At 36.3% G+C, this 10215-nt stretch overlaps 1 long non-coding RNA gene across 1 annotated transcript in view; it reads right to left on the bottom strand.

The window, feature by feature from the left end:
- LOC104848399 overlaps nt 1-9878 on the bottom strand; it is a 114089-nt gene extending 104211 nt beyond the window's left edge. The window contains exons 1-2 of the long non-coding RNA XR_004517850.1: nt 9780-9878; nt 195-279 (exon numbers count right to left, since the gene is read on the bottom strand). This is a non-coding gene — a long non-coding RNA (uncharacterized LOC104848399). The remainder of the gene's footprint in view (nt 1-194; nt 280-9779) is intronic.
- Between the last annotated feature and the right edge of the window lie 337 nt (nt 9879-10215).

Raw genomic sequence — 10215 nt, 5'->3', positions numbered from 1 at the left:
ATAATGTAGCTTTTGACATAAGATTGACATATGAAACAATGGGTCTGAATAGAATCCAGAAATGGATTCACACTTATATAGCCAATTGATATTTAATAAATGTGGCAAGGAGATTCAATGGTTGTGGAATTTTCTGGAATAATAACACAGTATCACATATTGGGTAAGTTTTGAAGAAATGGGGTTTTACTCACAGTTCTAATGGGCCAAGTTCAAAGGGTTGCATGTCATGATGGCTTTCTTCTTGGCAGAGTGTTGAGGTCACCGGTGCAGGATATCCTATGGTGAGAAACAAGGAGCATGTGTATGTACCTCCTACAGTTCCTCTCTGATGAAGCTACCAGTACTCAGTCAAGGTGGTTCCAACCTGATGAGCTTATCCAATCTTAGTCATCCCCCAAAAATCTTACCTGCTTCCACTGTCTTTATATCTCACAATGAAAGTTAAACTCCAACATGAGCTTCAGAGCAGACAAACTACAATTCCAAGCTGAATATGGTGGCTCATACTTGTGATCCACACTCACACTCAACTTGGAACAATTATATACTCAAAATAAAAAATAAAAGCAATTCACCTCAAATGATATATGAAAAATTTATCCAAAATTATAGAACTAAAATAGGATGTAATGCATTGAAATTCCTAGAGGAAAATAAATTCAAATGACCTTGCCTTATGTATTGAAATTTTTAAAATGTTGCCCTTTTAAAGACTTTAAGCATATAAAAAGATAGCCCAAAGCCTGGAAAAAAATATTTGCAAAGTATACGTATTCAACAATGGGCTGATACCCAGATATATAGAATCCTTACAGCTTGATAAGAAAACAAACAGTCTTGTAGAAAAACATGCAAACAACTTGAACCAACACTGCTAATGAAAGTATGTTAGTGGAATAAAAATATGTAAACCATATTATTCACTGGGGAAGTAGAAATTAAAACTACAAAGATAGGCCAGTATGCAACCATTAGAATGACTATAATTAAAAAGATGAGAAATGTCAAATGTTAATGAGGGTGTCCAGCAACTGGAACTCTGCTTCACGACTGGTGGGAATGTAATAGGGCACAATCACTTTGAGAAAGCTGTTAGTAATTTCTTTAAAAATTAAACATATGATGCAGATGTTCCACTCTAAGTATTTACACTAAAGAAAACACGTCCACCCACAGACACAAATATTTATAGCTGCTTTGTGCACAGTAACCAAAAATTGGAAATAATCCGAGCAGCTTTCTGCACAGTTGGCAAAAACGAAACAATCCAGATGTTCACAACAGGTGATAAACAATATAAGTGGTGCATCTATAAAATGGAATAGTATTGAACAATAAAAAGAAACCAAATGAATTTGTGCCAAAATCATTAGGTTTAGGGTAAGAAGCCAGAACTGAGTGCGGTCCTGTTTCTACAAGATCCTAGACAATACAAAAAAAAAGCTATTTCAAAAAGAAGTCAGTTTGGGAGCCAAAGACGGAAAAAGCAATGGACAGTAGTGGGGAAAAAGAAGTCTTGGGAGGAAACGGAAATCTTGTTTTGTAGTGGTGGTTTCATAGATTATACATTTATGCACTGTAATTGAATGCAGCAAATTGTACACAAAGAATACTTTGCTAAAGTTGATTTAAAATAAATCAGACAAGAGTAGTCTAACGCACTGTACCTACAAACTAATCTCAAAGTTGTACTCAACTTTTCCTTTGAAATAACACCAATTTCCTCACCTGGTTCATGTAATGGGACCCATTGTATTTTCGACTTTTCTTCCTCTCATGCATACCACACACACCACTCCCACTGCCATTCTACACACACACACACAGGAGGAAATCTTCCACTTAATGCAACATTTCTAGGCTTTCCTACAACAACAACAACAGTGTACTGTGTATGCATGTCCTTTCTATAGAACAGCTGCGTTGGAAGGCAAGTGATACTTACAGAGTAAGAAGTAGGAATTATGTAATGGTCAAAGTAACTGTGATTAGGCAGAAATCATACCACTTTAGGGTAGACTGTTGAGGAAGAAGGGGACAGTTCATAGATAAACTGATCACCACTGTTTCCTCACCTCCAGGGAACCTGCTACATGTGGAGTCAGATTTAAAAAGACATTTCCTTCAATTCAGGGAGCACATTCTTCTGGTAGAGAATCCTTAAAGCTTCAATTATTCCAATCCTATAATTTGCCGCTATCCTAAAATCTATCTCAATAATTTTCTCCTGACCCCAAAAAAGGTTTTATTGGCATCCAGAAAACATCCCATCAACCTCTTTACATCCCCAGTGCTGTTATTTTGACAACCTGATGACTGATGCTTGTGCATCGTCTGAGTTCTAACACTCTTGAATTCCAGCAATATTTTCTGACTCAGGCAGCAGTCACCTTAACTTCATACTAAAGGCCAGCTAAAGCTCTGGAATCCTGAGATTTCATTGAATATGACCATAGCATATTTAATACCTGCCAGTTGCCCCATGGTCAGAGAGTATAAGTGGAAGGTCTGCACAGGGTATTGATCAGGTTTCTGGAAGCAGTAGAAATCATAGCTGCCTGTACAGGTGTACAAAATGCAAAAGTTTCATATGTACTGTGTGCACCTATATGAATCCATCAAAGAACATGGTAAACGTTTTGCAGTATATTATGGAAATGTATGAAGGGCATTAGAGAAATATTTTGGAAAGGAAAAGAAAGTGGCACAAATCAAAATCTTAACCCAGGAGATTATATGCCTAGACTTAGTAGAATATACTGTGGTTTAAAAAAAATGGAGAAACTGATATAAAATTTTAAACTCAAAGAATGCTCAGGAAGGCTGAGTAAAAATGGCAATGGCTCTTTTCTAGAATCTTTAAAAAGCATTAGTTCTCCTACTTTAAACTGACTTTAAACCACAGAGAAAGAATAACTTAATTTTTTATGATTAGCCAGTCTATTTTAATGGCAACTCAAGCTCTGTGGTTTTTATTTCATGAATATTGTAGATTTGTTCTAACATAGGAGCAAGGAGAATGATGATTAAGCCTATTGAAATTAGTGATTCAGGCTTAGACTAGAGGAGAAGTAGAAGATCAAAGAGAATTGGAAAGGATGATTTCAGATTTTCCAATTCCAGAAAACTGAATGCATGCACAGAATATAACAAAGCATTTGAGCTACTTTGGGCTAAATGCCCTTTTAAAGTTCTTCCTGTAGGCTCCTTACAATTTTTTAAATGGATTTAAGGACTTGATAAGGATGTCAAAGAGACCTGTTTACCAGCTGTTTTGGCTAAAAGTTCATTTTAAAAATTCAGAGGTGAGGGCCGGGGATTTAGCTCAGTGGATGTACCACCTGCCTCGCGAGTGCAAGGTCCCAAATTTGATCCCCAATCAAAAAAAAAAAAAATTCAGAGGTGAGATTTACAAACTTTGAATCTCTGTATGTCTTTAGAAGACAATCACTGGAATAAAAATTGAAATCAGATTTTTATATCAGATTTTTGAATACTGGAGCAATCTAGTGTTCTGTTTTAATCCATATGTTTAACATTTCTTGAATCAGCCTCTTTCTGGCTTCATAAGCCATTAGGGAACGCCTATGTTTAATTGTATAAGCCAGTGTGACCCACAATGCACCAGGGTATGAGCCTAATTTAAAATTTTTTCTCAAAAACAGGCTCACATCCTTTTCACCTACTTTCAAGGATCTCTCTTCTACATCAAGGAAAATTTCTCTTTCTTCAAAAGAGTTACTAAGAATCCTTGAAGGATTTCTATTGTTGAGTGAGTTTGATGCTATGATAAGTACATGCAGAACTGTTCTAGGGCTCCTAATCTCCAATTCTAGGCAAGCTGGGGTTTTGAAGTAAGAATTTTGCACACCCTGCCATTCTCTGTTCAGTCATAGACAAGAGAAGGATCCAGACAGAAACACTTTCAGAGGCAAACAATGGTTTTTCAAACTGGGGAATCATCAGTAGGACTTTTCCTTTGACTCAGATAGATGGCATAAAACATTTTTCTAAATAAAAAAATTACAGTTCTGAGTGAGCTAAATTATTTAAAATACTCTAATATATAACCATCTTTTTGGAGGAGCAGAGTTGAAATCCATGCTTTTAGCCTGAATTTTTTTTTTTTTTACTTATACTACTTTAAAGGAACAACATTATATTTTATTATTCCTTGTAATTATTGGCTATATTCAAAAACACATTTCTCACTTGTTTTGTTCATTGTTAATATGAAAATAAAAATAGACTAATTTTTAGGTGAGCAAAATTTTCCCTTATTGGTTAGCTTACATGGCAATTGGAGAAAACAGGTAAGATAACCTAGCACTTACCAATCACTCTAAAGAATGAATGCTTCCGTGTTTTTTCTATCTTTTGTCTTGGGTTTTGGCTTCTTTCTCCTTTACAATGACACTTTGTATCTTATGGCTTCATTTACTTTTCTATTTCATTCCTATATTAATGTTTGAAATATAGATGGTAGTCATCCAAATATTGCTAAACATACTGTTGTTTAGAAGATGATTGTGATTGGATGACTTTTTTACCATAAAGCAAAACAGTAACCACTTGCTACTTTCAAGTTACTGGGGGGAAAAAGATGAAAACCCAGTATTTAAAAATGATCTTTGGGCAGCGTTTTACATTAGACTATTTTTTCACCTTTAAATTTTTTCTTTCATCTTTTTGCCAGTGGTAACTGGAGTCCATTGCTTAATTTTCTTCAGCATAATCTCATCTCTCTTTTCTTAAACGGCTATTACCAACTTATGCATACCTTAGAGCATTTTTGAGGGAGCTCACATACAGATAAAGACTCAAAAACTATGCCATTCTGTTTTGCAAATCAAGTTTACTTGGTTAGGATAGGAAAATGCAAAAGTAGTGTTCCCTCACTGCAAAATTCCCTCTCAGGAAATGATAAAGCAGGAAATGATAAATTTGACTATATGCAGCATTTGAGATGTTGGATCAGATACGCTTACTACTAAGTACTCAGGATTTTGTTTTTCATTGTTCTATCACATCACCCAAAGAAGGAAGAGAACCTGCACCACTCTTCCTGAGAATAATTAAGGATTGATTTGCTATCTTTGGAATGTACGATGGAGTAAATTCCAGAGAATGCGCCTATCTTTGCCAGGGGGCAGTAGAAAATATATGTCACTCTCAAGAAAATATCTCTGATTGGACATTTCATTAATGATGAGGAGTTATGTTTTGGGCGTAAAGACTGCTCTGAAATTCAGCCCTGAGACATTCTGTTTTAATAGACAGGCAAAGATGCAGCCTAAGAAAAAAAAACTACGTTATCACGTGTATATTTATAAAAGCTCCACATCTCTTCCTTTGCAGACATCGGCTTTGGCAGTGATTCTTATTCTCCCTCTGATGTTCATTAGATTATATGACCTTGAATGAATCAAATAACTTAAGAAATAACTCAAAAAGTTGTTTTCGAGATTAAATAAATCCAAGATGTCCAACATTCAGCACTCTGTCTGGCATACCAAACTAACTCATTAAATACTAATTTTCTCTTTTCTCCATATGTGGCATTCTAAATGTATTTGGTATCCCACTTGGAATTTTATATAAGCTTTGGGAAAATAAGGTGAATATTTTTCCTTTAGGAGCACTATGAAAGAATTTATCCCAACCACTGCCCCCCCACATAATGAACAAAAGTGTGTACTATTTTGTGAAAATTGAGGCCAAAGCTCTTTTATAGGTCTTGAAGCTAATTAAGTATTCCTGCACTGTGACACATTGTTCTCCTTTACCTGATCAAAGCAGTTGGAGGTTAAAACAAGTGAGAAGCAGAACAGTTCAAGAATCTTGATCATTGGTATCAAACAAAAATTATTTGTATCTAATAATGTACTTAAGAAAGTACACAGGGAAGGATCCCGACTGAGATTCACCCCGACACTGTGAAATGACAATTCTGCCATTTCTTCCTAGATTTGAGTGTGTACTTAGTGCCATATTCTTGAAACAAACAAACAAACAAAAAAATGAAATGAATAATGGGACAAAGGAAAGGGATCCTCCAAATCTCCTCTCCCCACCCCGGGAGAAAGGGATGAAATTGGAGGTTTTTAAAGGTCTAAGCATTCTGTCTAAAACAGGACATGGCCAAAAGCCTGTGTTGGGACTCACATAGATACCATTTTTGTTCAGTGCATAAATCCTTTCGAAGGACCTGCACCCTAAAAAAACTGAACTACTTCCCCCTCCCTCAGACTGGTCCACCAGCCAGTTATCTGTGTGCTGATTTCCCTGCATCCATTATACCTCAAACACTGAAACTTTTATTCTAGCCTCCTTTTGGGCTTAGGCATGGGCATTTGCCACAATTCTGGATAATTCTTTCAGAAGTCTTCTAGATTACAAATTCTTAGGAAAGATATTTTCTCTGCTGAAAGGATGTAAAAATTATGAAACTGTCCTTTCTTTTCTCTGAATATACTTATTCAAGCTATGACATGTGGAGAGGAAGTAGCCATTTTGGAACCACAAGAGAACCAACCTCAAGATGAAACCCAACACACTAAGAACATTCCCCCTTAAAGACGAAGAGGATACCTTGGTTCTTGGAGACTTCATCTTAGCTATAAACCTCTGGTTAAGTCCATACATTTCCTTTATGCTTTGAACTATTCTAGCTAATGTGTACTTTACTTATCCCCTGAAGTATCCCATAATAGTTTTATCAGAAAATGAAAAGAGACTTTAAGCTGCTAAAGCTGGAAAAATGAGTGAATAGCAGGCTTCTATGCCATGTGACCAAGAAACGTTTGAAACACATCACCTTCAACTACTTTGCCCTTTTTTTAAAAATTCCCATCAGTACATGTTGATGATAGTCATTCATCCACAAAATAAACTTTCACATCCTATTATGTGCAGGACTGTCAGATAAATACAGATAAATTATATATATATATATATATATGTGTGTGTGTGTGTGTGTGTGTGTGTGTGTGTGTGTGTGTGTGTATACACACACACACATTAATGCTAAAATTTATTCATTATTTATCTGAATTCCAAATTTACCAGGACATCTGCATTATTCACTTTCAGGTCAGTGGGACAGAATACCCAACACCTGCAAATGGAGTAGAGGGTTATTTGGGTTCATGCTTTCAGAGGGTTTAGCCATGCATGGGTGCCTGGCTCAGGGGAGAGGCATGGTGGAAGGGTATCATGGAGAAAAGTTGTTCTGTGCATGGATTCTGGAAGCAGAGACAAGGGAGGAGCCAGGAATGAAAATACTCCCTCCCAGTGACACAGCTCTTCTGACGGCTGCACTTCCTAGCAGCAAATGTAGCTAGGAACTCATTGGTGGACTATTAATCCAATGATGATTACAGCATCCCCATGATCCAGTAACCAGTTAACTCTCCAAAGCACCAACTCTGACTGCAATGGCCTTTCAGGGGACCTTTTAGATCTAAACTACAGCAATGTCCTCTATTAATATGTGCTAAATGTGAAAACCTTAATACAACTCTATGTTGTGATAGGCTTTGGGGATTCAACACATTCCTTATTTCAAGGAACTCATCTCCTGTGATGCCTTTGGTGATTCTAATGTACAGATTGGCTGGAAATCCAGCACCTTTGAAATCCTGATTCGACTCCACATTCTACATTTGAAGAAACTGAAGTCTGAACAGGTCATGATTTTCTCAAAAGCACACAGCTGCTCAAGGGCAAAGGTGAAACAAATTATTCCCACATTCAAGATACTCTTTCCAATTGCCTTATTGTTGGCTTCTAAACGAGGCTGGCACATTTAGAGCAAACTCCTACACTTAGAGGAGAAAGCTGTTGCCCCTTTAAAAGACTTTCAAAGTTGTTCCTTTGTTTCACCTAAAATTATTTGGAAAAATTTACAAGGAGTGAGTTAAGGTTTCTGAGTCGCTCTTAATAATTCTTTTAGGCAACCAGAGCAAACTTTGCTCATTATAATACTAAATTCTCTGTCAAGAAGCATTAGTGGGTCCTTTCTGAATGTGCACTCTGTGACTTTAAACTGAGAATGCTCAGAAATGTGCCCACCCCTGGGTGTGCTTTTCTATCTAAATATGCCTATGTTCCCCAGTGAAATCCCCACATAATGTTCAGAGAAATCATTGCTTTATACCTAACTCCTATGCTCTCCCTACTTGCTATAAATAACAAACCTCTCTAAATTTGCTGGGTTTGCACTCACCAAAAGGTAAACCCATTGCATTAACTTGTATCTTCCCTTCTTTTCCTAAAGGGTTCTTATTTGAAAGTGACGGGGGGGGGGGCTAATAGTGTTTGACTTGGCAAAGAGAAAAACGTTTATAATCTAAATGGTCCCATTTCCTGTCATAAGAATGGTAATCGTCCTTGAGTCGCTTAAGTTTCTTACGGCAGAATAGTATTTTGAACAAGACTTAACATCCTGAAAATCTCACCCAAATCTGTAGAAACACTTGTCTGAAGAGAAAATTGTCCACACATCATTGGTATGTGATAATGTATGTCTGATATATATATATGATATATTGATATATATGATATATATGATATATTGATATATATGATATATATGATATATAGCTTATCACATATAGCTCATTTGAGTGATATGTATTCAAAGCTATAAAGTTACTGTAATTTTCAAGTATCACTGTTTTCCTTTAAGTTTCCTCATGTTGTTTATCTTGCTAATATTTTGATCAAGACTGACAAATTCCAAATCTCAGTAAACAATGAGCTTTGCTTGAAGTTTTAAAACAAAGAGCCTGATGACTTCAGTGAAAATGTCATCATTCCTGCTTAAAGAGCTCATTACAGAATTCAAAGTTTTCTGGACAGGCTGCCTCCCACTGCACTGCAACTCAAAGATCACCAGGGCAGAGAGCTCACATTTTTGTCTAGAAACTTTTCCTTTTTACCTCTTCTGAATCTCTCATTATTAAGTGATAGCATAAATCACGTGACTGTCTCTCAGAGACTAGGTTAAGTCAGTCTTCCACTTAAGATCTTAATCTAACAGGTTCTCTCTTGCCTTCATTTCTCATGTTTCCTATCTGCCAAATAAAACAATGTTAAAGGCTAATAAAACAAATTTACTTTAATAAAAATAATTTCAAAACATTTGTAGAGCATTAGACTATACAGTAGTTGGAAAATTCCAGAATCAATATAATAAATTCATATGATTTTTGTAATTCCTTATAATGGAAAGCATCAAAATTGCAGTCCTTCAGAGGTGCAGACCCTTGAGCAGTACATTCAGTTATAGTTTATGAGTCCTGTAAGGGCCATCAAAGTCAACTCTCAGTTGCTCCAATTTAAGTGTGTCCAATTTAAGAGAAATGCACATGTTACCATGTCACAAACAAAAACTCTGCAGCTCAAGTGTCCTTAGCACAGGCAAGGAAAGTATGAAAAGTAAAAGATGTTCCTATTTATAGTTAAAATATTAAAGCTACAGTGTTCAACCTTTCCAATTAGTTTTTTAAAGTAAGTCTCTACACAGCCCCAAACTTCCTACTGTTTGGCTATTTCCAAAACTCAACTTTATTCTCAAAAGACAAGAGGCATCACTTCTGAGAGGAGTCATTTTTTGTAGTATACATTGTTATGCTTATTGATCTTTTAAAATGAATTACATTATAATTTCACTTTGTATAGATGACACTGTTATCCCACGACAAGTATTTCTGTCTACAAAGTGTTAAAATACACTACTGAGACTTCTACCTGCAGGACAGAGTCTGTCTTACCTGCCTGGGCATGTTGTACTGAGTTGAGGTCACAGTTACAGTTCCACAAATAACATTCCAAACGTTTTTCTCCCTCTGAATTAACAGGGCCAGTTAGAATTTTTCTCATTCCCATTGGTTAGAAATTCTGACAGAGGGACCTAAGGAGCTCTCCAGTTCTAGAATAGAGTGAACGCTATTCACATGACCTGCATGAGGTACCAGTCCAAGTCTTCTACCTCTGTGCCCTCCTGCCCTTTAGCCGGCATGACTCAACACTTGAAAATTGGGCAACCTGACTGTGAATGTCCTATTTGAACTTTGACTTCAGAGGAATGGCATGTCTTAAAATGTTGTCCATTTACTAATTAACAGAGAAGATGAAATTCTCCAAACTGTGAGGTAAAGCTAAGTTCAACTTTTAACACAAGATCGCTGTGTTAATTCTGTTAGGTTT

The sequence above is a fragment of the Fukomys damarensis genome, unplaced genomic scaffold (genome assembly GCF_012274545.1).
Source record: "Fukomys damarensis isolate Sample0158 unplaced genomic scaffold, DMR_v1.0_HiC HiC_scaffold_18, whole genome shotgun sequence".
NCBI classification, from domain to species: Eukaryota; Metazoa; Chordata; class Mammalia; order Rodentia; family Bathyergidae; genus Fukomys; species Fukomys damarensis.
This window is presented reverse-complemented; position numbering and strand designations above follow the sequence as displayed.